Raw genomic sequence first — 13,866 nt, 5'->3', positions numbered from 1 at the left:
TATAGGATAGTGTTACTGTGCAGAAATCACTAGTTGGTGCCGACTCAGTGATCCAAAGGGCCTGTTTCCACATTGTACCCGATAGTCATAGAGTGATACATGTGTGGCCCAACTTGCCCACACATGTCCCAATTACATTAATCCTATTATCAGCATTTGGCCCATATCCCCACCCAGAGAGTGGTGAATCTCTGGAATAGTCTCTGCCACAGAAGGGGGTAGTTGGAGAGAAGGCCACAGGATCATTGGCTATATTTAAGAGGGAGTTAGATTTTCTATGTTTCTATCCCTCCAAACTTGTCCTATTGTGGTTTCTAAATGTAGGGGTGGTCAGGGGGTATGGTGAAAAAGAACATTCCTATGCAGGTACCTTCATACTGAGTTGGTCAAATGATCAGCCATGATGTATCTGCCTAAATGAATGGCGGTGCAGGCTCGAAGGGCCGAATGGCCTCTACTCCACCAGAGTGGGTCAAGTCCTATTTTCTATGTTTCTATCCCTCCAAACTTGTCCTATCCATGTACCTGTCTGTTTCTTAAATGTAGGGGTGGTCCCAGCCTCAACTACCTCTACTGGCAGCTCGTTCCATACACCCACCACCCTTTGTGTGAAAAAGTGATCCCCTCACATTCCTATGAATGTCTTTTCCCCTTCACCTTGAACCTCTGTCCTCTGGTCAAATCTAAATCTAATCCATTCATGTATCTGCCTAAATGTTTCTTGGATGTAGTGACAGTGAGGCAAGGACAAACCTCTTCATGTGGTAAATCATTGGAATTCTCCACCAGAGTGGGTCGTGAAGTCATTACATCCACCAGAGTGGGTCGTGAAGTCATTACATCCACCAGAGTGGGTCGTGAAGTCATTACATCCACCAGAGTGGGTCGTGAAGTCATTACATCCACCAGAGTGGGTCGTGAAGTCATTACATCCACCAGAGTGGGTCGTGAAGTCATTACATCCACCAGAGTGGGTCGTGAAGTCATTACATCCACCAGAGTGGGTCGTGAAGTCATTACATCCAACCAGAGTGGGTCGTGAAGTCATTACATCCAACCAGAGTGGGTCGTGAAGTCATTACATCCAACCAGAGTGGGTCGTGAAGTCATTACATCCACCAGAGTGGGCGTGAAGTCGTGAAGTCACATTAAGTCATTACATCAACCAGAGAGTGGGTCGTGAAGTCATTACATCCAACCGCAGTGAGGTAGCTGTGTTTCTCCACATGGATTCACGAAGTCAAATGGCGGGCAGGTGACCTCGTGCCGTTTGGCGGCAAAATCCCAACGGCTAAAATGGCGGCGTGAGATGCCTGCCTCCTGTCACTCAAATGCCCCCGCCTCCTGTCACTCACCAGCCCCCGCCTCCTCACCACCAGCCCCGCCCCCTAACCCCCAAGCCCCGTCCCACAACCACCTAGCCACGCCCCCTAACCAACAAGCCTACAGCCCCCCCCCCCCACCACCACCACCAAAGATTATAGAGGAGCTCCTCTACTTTAGATTATAGTATAGCTCCTCTATAATCTTTGCCCACCACCATTGAACGACTGTGATGGCAGTGCTTCACTTCGGGATATTTACACTGCATAGCTTCCCCCGACATTTCGTTTCTCCACTTGAGGTCCCCCTCCGACAGGATATTCCTTCCGCAAATAGCTTCCAGCCACGTCATGACGGTCACCGGCGCTCGTGCCCGCGGAAGGAAGGGGGGGGGGGGGAGGGGAGGGGGGGCCACGCGCGGGGGCGCGGCGCTCGAGCGGCGCGCGGGGGGGCGGGGGGAGGGGCCACGCGCGGGGGCGCGGCGCTCGAGCGGCATGGGGGGGGGAGGGGGAGGGGCCACGCGCGGGGGCGCGGCGCGGAGCGGCAGCGGGGGGAGGGGGAGGGGCCACGCGCGTAGGCGGGCGGCTCGAGCGGCAGCGGGGGGAGGGGGAGGGGCCAGATCGTGGGCGCGCTCGAGCGGGAGGGGGGGGGGGGGGCCGCCTGGAGGCGCGGCGCTCGCCCAGGGGGAGGGGCCACGCGGGGGCGCGGCGCGGCGCTCGAGCGGCAGCGGTAGCGGGAGGCCAGCCCGGGAGGTGGAAGATCGCCGCTCCGTGAGTTATACCGCCTGGCGCTGTCGCCCCGGCGGGGAGGGTGGAGGACATTACCAAGGAGGGCCGGGGAGGCCACTGGAGGTGGAGGGGGACCAAGTTCAAGGCCGATTGTCCATGGAATGTAGGGTTAGTGGGGGAGGAATGGTGGCATGGACAGTGGACAGAGGGGCAAAGGCATTGGCCAGCAGACAGAGGGGCAGTGGTGGTGGTGGCCAGTGGGCTCAATTGTGAGGTGGGATGGGCAGGGGGTGACTTTGGCCAGGGGCGAGACAGTGGGCAGGGGGCAAAGCGATGGTCTATGGCCAGAGAAGCAAGGCTTTGGCCAGTAGACAGAGGGGCAAGGCTTTGACGAGTGGACAGAGGGGCAAAGCGATGGTCTATGGCCAGAGAAGCAAGGCTTTGGCCAGTAGACAGAGGGGCAAGGCTTTGACCAGTGGACAGAGAGGCAAGACTTTGGCCAGTGGATGCAGTAGCGAGGCAGTGGCAGTTAACAGAGGGGCGAGGTGGTGGCCAGTGGATGGAGGGGTCGGCCAGTACACAGGGGTGAGGCAGGGAATGGAGGGGTGAGTTGGTGGATAGAGGTGGATGAAGGGGTGAGATGGTGGACAGTGGATGGAGGAACGAAGCCAATAGTGGTGCTAGGGTTGAGGCAGATGGGGCAGTGGGCAAATGGGGCGAGGTGTGTATGGCCAGTGGATGGAGAGGTGAGGTGGTTGCCTGTTGACAGAGTTATGAGGTGGGTGGAGGGGAGAGGCAGGTGGAGCCTTGGGCAGAAGATGGCCAGTGGATGGAGAGGTGAGGTAGTGCCTAGTGGATGGAGGGACAAGGTGAGGGTGGCAAGGAATGGACACCCTTCACATAGTGGAGGGAAAAGAGGCAATATTGAGGCCAGGTGTCTGTTAGTGAAACAACCTATTGTCACAAACGGGGTGTCAATGGGTGAAGTGACACAAAGGAATCAGAAGGGGTAGTGAATGGGTTGTGTCACAGAGAAAGCAAATGATGTCAAAGTGTACGGGGTATCATCAGCACATGGAGTCACAACAAGAGTAACAGGTCTTTATCTGATTAGTTGCAGTGTCATGGATGGAGGAATTATAGACAGGCTAGAGAAATGGGGTTATTAATTGCAGGCAGAAAACTGCAGGAGAACTTGTGGGTTTTAAAAAGTAATGAAGAGACAAAATCAGGTGATCCTAAGAAAACAAAATGAGAGGGGGGGCTAATGGCTGTGGGCTTCTCAAGATGGGAAATCTATTACAGATTGACAGCAGTGATAAGAGATGGGTCATAGACTGAGAGAAGTGATGGGGATGGTTATCACTGGCTCGGGAGTGTTGCAAAGTTGGGTCACAGAGGAGATGATGTGTGTCACAGACTCAGAGAGGGTGACTGAGGATGTATGTCGCAGCTTGAGGGAGAGGAGGTTGTGTCATCAATGAGGGAGGTGGAGGTTACAGTGGAGAGGCATTTAGAGTAAGAAAGAACAATATAAATGCCTCATGAGGAAGAGGAAAGACAAGGTTTACAGGTGTGTTTCCTGAGTTGATTCCAAGGAAATGGGGAGACTATGTATAAATACTGCTGTAATTTCTATATGATGAAACCAAAATGTATAAAAATGGCCTTTATTACAATCTGACAATGAGCACTTTAACCACATGTATTTTTTTAAATTACAAATCTCAAATTGTGGAGTACAGAGACAAATAAAAAAATGATGGATCTTTGTCTCAAACATTATGGAGGGCACTGTATTCCCAGTTTTTTTTTTGCATGTATTACTTTTTGAATTGTACTCCCTTGTTTATACAGTTTTTTCTCATTCTTCCAACTAAAGAGTAACACTTCAATTTTTTTCAGTATTGAAGTTCATATGGTTTTAATCAGCTCATTTTGTTTGTCTGTGATCAATCCTTGAAGACTTGGCTTTGCCTTATAGTTCACTATGCATCCATGTTGTGAGTCATTTGGAAATTATACCCTTTACAGGCAAATCATTAATCTATTGAGAAAATAAAAATCCTAGCACTGATCCTTTTTACTACTATTGGTTTCATGCTGTTTTGTCATTTTTCTTTACATTCTACAATATAATGTTTTAGTCCTTTGCCTTCAATCTTGATGATAATCTTATTATATGGTAACTTATCAGGCACTTTTAGCAAGTCCATGTATATCATAGTCGTAGAATCATACAGCGCGGAAACAGGTTCTTCAACCCATCTTGTCCACGCTGACGAAGATGAATCAGACAAAGCCAATTTCATTTGCCCCTATTTGACACTTGCCTATCCAAATGCCTTTTAAAATGTTGTTATTGTACCTGCCTCAACTACTTCCTTTGGCAACTCATTTCATATCATATACTCATACCACGCTGTGTAACAGAGTTGCTGCATAGGTTCCTATTAAATCTATCCCCTCTCACATTGATACTATGCCAAGATCTTGATTGTACAACCCCGTGTAAAAGGCTCTTTATATTCACCTTATTTACGCTCCTCATGATATTATGCACCTCCATACCACCATGTTACAGGGAATAAAGTCCAAGACTGCCCAACATCACCCCTAAACTCAGCCTTGAGTGCTGGCGCTATCCACATAAATCCTCTCCGCATGTCTTCCAGTTTAAAGGCATCTTTCCTATTATCAGATCGCCTTTCCTTCTCTCCATAGATGCTGCCTCACCCGCTGACTTTCTCCAGCATCTTTGTCTACCCACAATACTTCCAAGGTAACCTCACCAATGTCTGTACAACTGTCATGTAACAATCTAGCTCCTGTATTCTGTATCATTACTGATTAAGGCCAGTGTGACAAAAAAAAATTTCATCACATGGTCTATCTTTCAGGGAACTATGTACTTGTACTCCCGGGTCACTCTGGTTTACGACACTTCCCAGGACCCGACCGTTCATTGTGAAAGCTCTATGCTAGTTTGACTTCTCAAAATGCAATACCTTGCATTTATCTGAATTTGCTAAACTCAAATTGCTATTTCTCAGCTTACTTACCCAGCTGATCAATATCCTACAATAATTGTTGATAGGTTTCTCCACTGTCTTGGATGCCACCTATTTTAATGTTATCTGCACAGTTACTATCCATGTCTTGTACATTGTCATCCAAGTCATTGATATAGATGACAAACAACAATGGACCCAGCGCCAACCCCCGAGGCACACCACTAGTCACGAGACTCCAGTCTGAAAAACAACCTTCCACCATCAGCCTCAGGTTCTTACCAATGAGCAAATTATGTACCAATTAGATAACTCAACCTGCGTCTCATGTAATCTAATTTCCCAGAATAACTAACCTTTGATAAGGCGGAACCTTATCAAAGGTCTTACTGTAGTCCATACCATCCTGTCCTCATTGGCCTTGGTTACTACAAAAAAATAATAGGGCACAATCTCCCACATGCTGATCATCCCTAATCGATTGGTCTTTCCAAATACATGTATGCCTAATCCCTCGGAATCCCCCCCCCCCAAGTAACATGCTTACCACAGATGTTAGCTTACTGGTCTATAGTCCTCAGGTTTCTCTTTGCAGCACTTCTTGATTAAAGGCACAGCCTAACTAACACCTGTGGTCTTCCAGCATCTCAGCCACAACTAGCGATGATGCATATAGTGCCTCGGGGGTTGGTGCAGAATGGCACTGTATATCTCAGCTATGGCTCCTGTAATTTCTTCTCTAGCTTGCCACTGTGCGCTTGGATATACCTAATCAGGCACCAGTGATTTATCTACCTACTTACATTTTCAGACATCCAGTGCCTCTTATACTGTAATGTGATCTTTCCCCAAACATCCCATTAACTTTCCAATCTTCTTCTTCTTCTTCTTGCGTATGACGTGCACAGCCTAAAGTTGTAGGAAGCTTTCCAATGTTCTATAGTTTAATGGCTTTCTCCATAATCTACAACTTGTATGAGATCTGAATGGAAGCATTCTATCTAACTATACCACAATGACTTTCTTTCCCTTTTCTATTCTGCTAGTCGCAACCTCAAAAACTTGAGAGATAAATCAAATATGATTTCCTTTTCGTAAGCCTATGCTGACTACTCAGTCCTACTATTCGTTCAAGGTAGTCTGTTATAGCATCACTCATTGTAGATTACTACACCAGCTTCTACTGATAGTAAACTAACGGATCAGGTTTTTTTATCCTTTCTTAAATAGTGGGATTATATTTGGCACTGTCGAATACATGGGATCAGTAGAATTTTGAAAGGTGTTAATTAATGTATTCACCATCTCTATAATCTATTTAAAATCTCTGGGATATAGATCGTCGGGAACTTTATATAGATTCTGCCCTTGATTTTTCCAGAATGGTCTCTCAGCAACACACTCCTATATTTTCCTTAATATATATACAATTACTCCCACCATTTTCTTGCCAGTCTTTCCTGAACATTTTGTATCGGGAAATATAGAAACTATTCTTGACTTTCATTTAAGCAAGATGCCTGTTATTGCCACAGCATTGTTATCCCCATGATCAATTGTTCCTGAAGCTCACAATCTTGTATGTGAAAGCAAGAAATGTATTCAACATGCATTGTTAACCAATCTTAGATTTTCATATGCGTTCTCTAAGATTGGTCCCGTCTAAAAACTTTATGTATTATTTTGCTGCTATTTATCTCTCCCAATTATTTTTGGATGTGCTTTTCTTCTATTCACTTGTTTCTGAAAATGAACCTAATATAATCTTAGCTAGGCATTAATCTACTACTTTTGGATCAAATCTCTGCTCCATAGGCTTGTAGAAGATTTCATGGTGCTTATTGTTTGGTATGTGCTGACAGAGTAACCGTAGCAATGCATATTATTAATACACAGGAGCCAATGTGCACTGACAATGAATGGAATTATTGTTCAGACAGATTTGATTGTGCACCATTCAAGTGGGCGACTTAGTCCTATACACTATTGAACTGTTTACATGTTGTTGGAGTTGCACTCCTCCAGGCACTTAAAGACTATCTCATCATACTCTTGTCTTGTGCCTTGTTTAATAATTGAAATAAGTAGCTTGTTTCCACAACCTATACGCTATGTAATCTCAGTATACATGTCTAAGGATTCGGTATGTTAAGAGAAAAAGATTAGTAAAGACAAGTGAAATTATTATGGGGGAACAAGGAAATGGCAGAAGAGTTGAACAGGTACTTTGTTTGTGTCTTCCTTAGTGAAGACAGAACCAATCTCCCAGATGTACTAGAGGACAGAGGTTCTAGAGAGACGGAAGAACTTAAAGAAATTTGCATTAGGTGAGAAATGGGACAGGAGGCTGATAAATTTCCGGGGCTTGATGGTCTGTGTCCCAGGGTACTCAAGGAGGTGGCTCAAGAAATTGTGGACGCATTGATGATCATTTTCCAATGTTCTATAGTTTCTGGGTCAGTTCCTGTGGATTGGAGGGTATCTAATGTTATCCCACATTTCAAAAAAGGAGCGAGAGAGGAAACGGGGAATTATAGACCAGTTCGCCTGTCATCGGTCGGGGGAAGATGCTGGAATCAATTATTAAAGAAATAATAACGGGGCATTTGGATAGCAGTAAAAGGATTGGTCCAAGTCAGCATGTATCTATGAAGGGGAAGTCCTGCTTGACTATTCTTCTGGAATTTTTTGAGGATGTGAAATGGAAGTAAAATGAATGAAGGAGAGCCAGTGGATGTGTGTATCTGGACTTTCAGAAAGCCTTTGATAAGGTCCCACAGGAGATTAGTGGGCAAAATTAGAACACATGGTTTTGGGGGGTAAGGTATTGATATGGATAGAGAATTGGTTGGCAGACAGGAAACAAAGAGTAGGAATAAACAGGTCCCTGTCAGAATGGCAGGCAGTGGCGAGTGGAGTGCCGCAGCAGTGAGTGGAGTGGGCTGCCGCAACTATTTATCAACATATATTAATGATTTAGATGATGGACACCAGCAAGTTTGCAGATGACACAAAGCTGGGTGGCAGTGTGAACTGCGAAGAGGATGCTAGAAGGCTGCAGGGTGACTTGGACAGGTTGAGCGAGTGGGCAGATGCATGGAAGATGTGGTATAATATAGATAAATGTGAGGTTGTCCACTTTAGCGGCAAGAACAACGAGGCAGATTATTATCTCAATGGTGTCAGATTAGGAAAAAGGGAAGTGCAACGAGGCCCGGGTGTCCTTGTTCACCAGTCACTGAAAGTAAACATGCAGGTACAGCAGGCAGTGAAGAAAGCTAATGGCATATTGGCCTTCATAACAAGAGGATTTTAGTATAGGAATAAGGAGGTCCTTCTGCAGTTGTACAGGGCCCTAGTGAGACCACATCTGGAGTATTGTGTGCGGTTTGGTCTCCTAATTTGAGGAAGGAGATCCTTGCTATTGAGGGAGTGCAGCGTAGGTTCACGAGGCATGGCGGGACTGTTATATGAGGAAAGATTGTAAAGGTTGGGCTTGTATTCACTGGAATTTAGAAGGATATAAGAGGGGATCTTATAGAAACATATAAAATTATAAAAGGACTGAACAAGCTAGATGCAGGAAAAATGTTCCCAATGTTGGGGGAGTCGAGAATCAGGGGCCTCAGTCTAAGAATAAAGGGGATGCCATTTAAAACTGAGAGGAGAAAACACTTTTTCACCCAGAGAGTTGTGAGTTTGTGGAATTCTCTGTCACAGAAGGCAGTGGAGCCCAATTATCTGGATACATTTAAAAGAGAGTTAGATAGAGCTCTTTGGGCTAGCGGAATCAAGGGATATGGGGAGAAGGCAGGCACGGGTTACTGATTGTGGATGATCACAATGAATGGCGGTGCTGACTGGAAGGGCTGAATGGCCTCCTACACCTATTTTCTATGTATCTATGTAATTGAAATGCTGACCAAGTTCAAGAACAGTTCCCATCAATCATCAGGCTCTTGAAACACAACACACAACACCACCTTAGCAGCAATCTACTGTGAACTATGTTTAGGTTGCACTTTGCACTTCAGTTTGCGCTTACTTGCATCAGTATAACATGTCTGCAAACATACTACTCATAGATAACGAAATCACAGATAAAATACAATAATTAAAAAAACATTAATATTAGTGCAAAACAGCCCATAATTCTTAGTGCAACCAAGACAGTTTGTAGTTTAGTTAGTTTTTGTAGTGTTCAAGAACATGATGGTAGTGGGGAAAAAACTGTTCCTGAACCTGGAGGTCACAATTTTCAGACTCCTGTACCACCTTCTCAATGGCAGGGATCAAATGAGTGCATATGGATTCTTGATGATGCTGGATACCTATTGAGGCAGCTCCTCATATAGATCCCTTTGATGGTGGGGAGGTTAGTGCCCGTGATGGACTGGGCAGTGTTCACCACTTTTTGTAATCTCCTAATTCTTCTCAGGAAGTAGAGGCATTGGCGGGCTTTCTCTATGATTGCATGAATGAGCTGTGCCCAGGACTGATATGAATGCCCATGAAGCTGCAGCTAGTAAGAATTTTATTGTTCTTTCCCTGGTACAAATGACAATGTAATGCTCTTGAACCTTAAGTTATTGAAAATATGAATTAAAATTTGAGGTAGACACAAAATGCTGGGGTAACGCAGGCAGCATCTCTGGGGAGAAGGAATGGGTGACGTTTTGTTTCGGGACCCTTCTTCAAACTGATTAAAATTTGAGTACTGGTTACTGTAAGATGGGCAGAAGTAGGAAACATATCAGAAATGTAAATAAGCACCTTGGTGATGGACAGCAAATGGATTTGTGGCTAAATTGGTTGTGGATTGAAAGCAGCATTGGAGCATTTTTGCTCGTTGATATTAACTGAAATAGTTAAAATCCAGCAAGTGTGTATTTGAGGAATGTTTCAAATGAGATGCATGTCGATGATTTGATTTCTCTACATGGGCTGAAATGGAAATAATTTCCCAGAAATTTAATTTTCTTTCTCGTTCATTCTCTTTTTAATGTATCTTTTGTTGTGAATATGTTTTTTTTTCTTTCAATAAGTAGTCTTTTACTCATTAGTATATACAACAATGGACTCTTGTTCTTTTGGCTTTTCACAGCTGCTAGCTGTCATTTGTACAATCCAAGTAATTGAAAACCCATTCCTAAAGGCTTTGAGGTACAACAAAAAAGTTATGCTGTTCAACGAGTATCCAAACTTCTAATCCAGATGTAAAGGTTAAATCCTAGCAGGGCAGCTGGTGAAATTTACTAAATAAATTTGGAATTTAAAACGGTGGTGTCAGTAATAGTGACCATAAAACTATTGGATTTTCACTTAAAATAAACAGTTTGCTAATACCCTGTAAGGAAGGAAATCTGCCATCATTGCTTGGTCAGTTCTATGCACGAGACCCGCAGCTATGTGGATGATTTAACTACCCATTGAAATGGCTCAGTAAGTCACTTGATTCAAGGGCAATACATTTATTATTGGTGATTATTGGTTAAATTAAATATATCGTGCCAGTAATTTTTAATTTGTCAATGAGATCTGAAGGATTCACTGTGGAATACGTTGCTTAAAATGAATGGTCTGCTTTTGGGAGGAAATAATTTCAGTAGACTTTTGCAGTCTTTTGAAAGGTATTAGAATGATGAAAGTAACACGATGCTTGTGATATTGGGTTGTTCCTGTTACTATGGCATGCATTGAAAGCATGTCTGTAGAACAACTGGTATTTCAGGTTCCCTCCCCCACCACCCTCCCAAATAATTCCTGAATGTACCAGTTACTTATGACATTGTTATTTCACACATAAGCTTGAAATTGAGTGGAACAAAAAAAATGATCTTGTGGATTGGAGTGCAGTGAAGAATAAAATATAGTTATCTTATTTATGGCCATCTTGTATTCTGAAACTATTGCAATAGTATTGTGCCATGAATTATTATCCTTTTGGTCAATCCCCCTGCCAACACAGACAGCCATGGTCATTCATAAGAGGTTGCATAGAAAATGCAGAACTGCAACAGGTCATTTGACCCAACTAGTCTGTGGAGTTATTTATGCTCCACGCAAGTCTCTTCCCATACTATTTCCAAGTCTCTCATTTTAAAATATTTATTTCTCTCTCAAGTACATATTTAATTTTGAATGTTCTATGCTCTTGAGATTGAAACACCAATATATAAGTTAAACATTAAGGAGCAGCCATGCAAACATGCCATGCACAGATCTTAAGGAGAAAGTCCTGTTTGTAGTTGCTTCGCACTAATTCCTGCAGCAGTGTCAAGGTCCTCCCCATCTTATGAGCGCCTGACTTGTGTACAGTTCGAACGTACAAGCAAACGTTTGGGAGACCAATGGGATGGATTTGCCAGCTGCTGCGGGGCTGCAGGCATCATCTGCGTGTGGGAACTCGATTTGTGGACGCATTTCCAACGTGACCAGTTCAGGTTAAGGACAGCTCTTTGGTTCGTAGCACTGCCGTATACTGGGGAGAACTTGTATGTCAGAGTGTGTGTGATTGATGAAGTTAGAATAGGAATTTCACTATGTAGGCCACACCAAACAACAGCAATGTTCAGGTTACAGGAGGACCAGTTGCACAGGTAAAAGCATTTTGGCATATATGGAGGAAATTGGGGATATAAGACTCGCTCGCGACAATCATTATCACAGAGCTATGTTTGTTATTCAGCCTAACTGGCAAGATATGCATGTAACTGAACATGATTGCAGATTTAAGCCTTTGCTAATCTTTTGAATACGTGGAATGTTGAAGGGTAAGTGCATGATGCCACCTCAAAGTAATGTCTTTTTAATTTGTTGACCTGCAGTGCAATAGACCAAAGAATTTCAAGTGTTATTTATTAAAGGAAAGGTCATTATGAAATACTTTCTATCATGGTCAGTATCTATAAGGTCAAGTAAACGTGCAACTTGCAATGACTGTCTGATAAATTATTAGCTAGTAGTTAGTAATCCATCCAAAGTGATTTGATCAAAACATAACGTTGAATTCCTACAGAAGAAAACATAAATTAGGAACTATAGATTCCTCCACCCCTCAAACCTGCTGTGCCATTGTATAGGATCTGATTATAACCTCATCTGCACAGTCCTGTCTACCTGCTGTAACCTCCATCTCACCAATGCCTCTCTTAACTGAAGCATAACCTCCATATTTTTTGTATTTACGCCAGAGATACCCAAGGCCAAATTGAGTTGGTTCTTAACCATGTTAGAGATAACAGTTAATAGAGATTGTTGTGCATGAAAAATTGTTTTAAGAACAAAGAAAAGAACAATTGGAATATACCACAGAACTCTCTACCATTGGGACAGAACAAACAGAGCAAACAGACACTGTGCGTGAAGCTAAAAGGATGTTGTGTCTTAATTTTCCGACCAGCACAATCATAGTTGATTTATCCAGGACTAGTGGTAGAAAAGTTACAATCAGCCATAATTGTCATTTTTGCTTAAAAAGAAATGTATGAATGTCAAAGGTAGACACAAAATGCTGGTGTAACTCAGCGGGACAGGCAGCATCTCTGGAGAGAAGGAATGGATGATGTTTCGGGTCGAGACCCTTCTTATGAATGCCAATATTGGATTAGTATAACAGGGTTCAGCTGTGATGCACCTCAAGGTCGCATTGCTTTAAAGGAGTTTCTAGTTAACACTTGAAAAATAGAAAAATATAAGATTAGGATGGAAAACTCACTATCTTTGGAACCATTTGGCAATGTTGAGAGCCTTCTGAGGTCAATTGGACAGAAAAAAATAATTATTTGGAAAATTGTGTGTAGAGTGACATGCTCTGCATTGATGCAGTTACTTGTAAAGTGATATGAATGAGTTTTACTTTCTCATCATAGTAGGTTTAATGGCATCTTTATTAGCTTTTAAAACAAATACTTGTTAACGGGTGAATCAGCTTGTACCTGTCTGATTTTCATCTTTTGGAAATTTATGGCAACAATCTGATCTTGAAAGTTGTGCCAATATTACTAATTATTATTGACATGACATCAAAATTACAATTCTAATCGTGGATGAACATGTATAATGTTAACTTTATACAGTCTGATGTCTGAAGAAGGGCCTCGACCCGAAACGTCACCCATTCCTTCCCTCCAGAGATGCTGCCTGTCCCGCTGAGTTACTCCTGCTTTTTGTGTCTATCTTTGGTTTTAACCAGCATCTGCAGTTCCTTCTTGCACATAATGTTAACTTTGTTCTTTGTGTTAAAATACCAGTTACATTTTCTCACGTTTTGTTCTAAATCTCTAACTCTTCTGTGTAGGTCAATGGTAAATGGCAATGAAACCAATTGATCCAATAAATTAAATAGTTTTAAGTTTACAAAAATAAATGTGAGCTCTTCTCCCCCCCCACCCCCCTTCGATGCATTCCCATTTCTCCCACCCTCCCAGTCACCCTGCTCCTTTCCCTGCTTTCATACACTCATCTCCCATCCTTGAGTCATTCTTTTCCCATTTATCCTCCCTCTTTCACCTGTCCCCTTCTACCTATATCCCTCCCTCTGGCTTTACATTTCTTTCCACTCCTTTTTGTATCCAATCTTCGGTCTCAAGAGTGGTCCAAGGCCCGAGATATCCTCTATCCATTTCCTCCACAGATGTTGCTAGGCCCACTAAGTTCCAACATCACTTTGTTGTACTCAAGATTCCAGCATAAGCAGTTCCTTGTGTCACTCTTTGTTTCCTCTTTACCTCTAGCCTTTGTCACTTCTTATATCCATTTGCCTATTAGGTCAAGTCAAGTTTATTTGTCACATACACATACAA

General features: G+C 43.3%; 1 protein-coding gene across 3 annotated transcripts in view; it reads left to right on the top strand.

Moving 5' to 3' along the window:
* Nucleotides 1–2,003: 2,003 nt before the first annotated feature.
* Nucleotides 2,004–13,866, top strand: part of LOC129713966 (carnitine O-palmitoyltransferase 1, liver isoform-like) — a 63,161-nt gene continuing 51,298 nt past the window's right edge. Inside the window, exon 1 of one of the 3 annotated variants that reach the window (XM_055663395.1) lies at nucleotides 2,004–2,093. The gene's annotated coding sequence lies outside the window, so the exon portion shown is untranslated. Of the gene's footprint in view, nucleotides 2,094–3,499; nucleotides 3,625–11,642; nucleotides 11,662–13,866 lie in introns of those variants that run through there. The other 2 variants (XM_055663397.1, XM_055663398.1) reach the window with 2 other exon arrangements.

Source organism: Leucoraja erinacea, chromosome 37, assembly GCF_028641065.1.
Source record: "Leucoraja erinacea ecotype New England chromosome 37, Leri_hhj_1, whole genome shotgun sequence".
NCBI lineage: Eukaryota > Metazoa > Chordata > Chondrichthyes > Rajiformes > Rajidae > Leucoraja > Leucoraja erinaceus.
Note: the sequence above shows the minus strand (reverse complement) of the source record. Positions and strands in the feature narration are given on the sequence as shown.